The sequence below is a fragment of the Manis pentadactyla genome, chromosome 11 (assembly GCF_030020395.1).
Source record: "Manis pentadactyla isolate mManPen7 chromosome 11, mManPen7.hap1, whole genome shotgun sequence".
Lineage (NCBI taxonomy): Eukaryota > Metazoa > Chordata > Mammalia > Pholidota > Manidae > Manis > Manis pentadactyla.
In genome coordinates this window covers 41,802,325-41,803,842 of record NC_080029.1, presented here as the reverse complement: position 1 = coordinate 41,803,842, position 1,518 = coordinate 41,802,325, and the positions used below count along the sequence as shown (strand labels likewise).

Here is a 1,518-nt window from a genome sequence, read left to right as displayed (position 1 = left end):
CCCTTGGATAGGACTACTCTGAGACGTTTCCTACTGCCTCGCAGAGTTCCGGGGCAGGATGCAGCCCTAGTTCCTGGAAAGGTCATCTGAGTAGGAATCCATCTTGTATTGCCTTCTTCTCTTTCTCATTTCTGTCTCCCCTCCTCACTACCTCACGCACGCTTTTTGGCCTGTCCTTCCAAACAAACTCCTTGAGGGGAAGACGGCAGGCCCTCGTCGCTCCGCGTGGGCGGGCGTGGTGCCTGCGGGCGGGCCGGCGGTCCCTACCTGCTGCGGGACTCTGGGAAGCTTTGGGCTCCCTCGTCTCCAGGGCCTGTGGGTCGGCTGACTGCAGAGATGCCGAAGATCCAGTATGGAGAGGCCCAAACAGAGCCAGGAGCCAAAGAGCGCCACAGGACTGGTGTTCAGCACGGGGGTAGGGCAGCACATTTTGAAAACTCCTGTCATTGTTATCAGCATTATAGATAAGGCTGCTTTAAGACCAACTGATGTGGTGCGTCGGACCTGGAACTGGCAATATGACTATAAAGTTGCTAGAAAAGGCAAAAAAGGTAATTGCCTGTGAACTTGACCCAACGCTAGTAGCTAAACTTCACAGAAGAGTTCAGGGCACACCTCTGGCCAGTAAACTAATGGTGGGTGATGTACTGAAAACAGGTGTGCCCTTCTTTAATGCTTGTGAGACAAATTTGCCTTATCAGATCTCTTCTTTTGTTTTCAAGCTGTTGCTTCACTGACCTTTTTTCAGAGTTGCTATACTTGGTTTCAGAGAGAATTTGCTCTCTCACTGGTTGCAAAACCTGGAGATAAGTTATACTGCAGACTTTCAATTACTACACAGCTGTTAGCATATATGGGCTGTCTAATGAAAGTTGGGCAGAATAACTTCTGACCATCACCCAGGGTGGAATCCATGTCGTGAGGATAGAGCCTGAGTCCAACACCACCTATCAATTGTCAGGAATGGGATGGCCTAGTAAGAATCACCTTTGTTAGGAAAAAACATTGTCTGTTGCATTTAAGTCAAGTGCAGTGCCACAGATACTGGAAAAAAAAACTACAGAATTCACTGTTCTGTCCATAATATTATAATACCAGGAGATTTCAGCATAGCAGATAAGATACAGCAAATCCTAACCAGCACAGGTGTCAGTGACAAGTGGGCAGGTTCCATGGACATAGATGACTTCATCATATTGCTGCATGGATTCAGTGCAGAAGGTATACATTTTTTCTTAGGCATCTGGAAAACAATTTTTCAAACTCAAGGAAAGCAGCTGGAATGATACATCTTTAATAATTTGAGAAGGTGAACTTCATGTTTGCTCCACTGGGGCACCATATGCTTGATAATTTTTGATTTAATACTATTGTGTCACCATTTATTACTCTGTGTTTTTAAAGTTGTAAGTCAATTCTAAGTACTCAAAGTTTTTTGTTTTTTGTTTTGTTTTAAATATCTAGCATAGGGCAGGGTCTAATCTATACATGATAATCTTCAAGTTCAAGAGTGGCAAA

The 1,518-nt window shown here is 44.7% G+C and overlaps 1 pseudogene; it reads left to right on the top strand.

Annotated features, from left to right (window-relative positions):
- Positions 1-352: 352 nt before the first annotated feature.
- On the top strand, positions 353-1,286 carry LOC118927923 (probable dimethyladenosine transferase; annotated as a pseudogene).
- Positions 1,287-1,518: the final 232 nt, after the last annotated feature.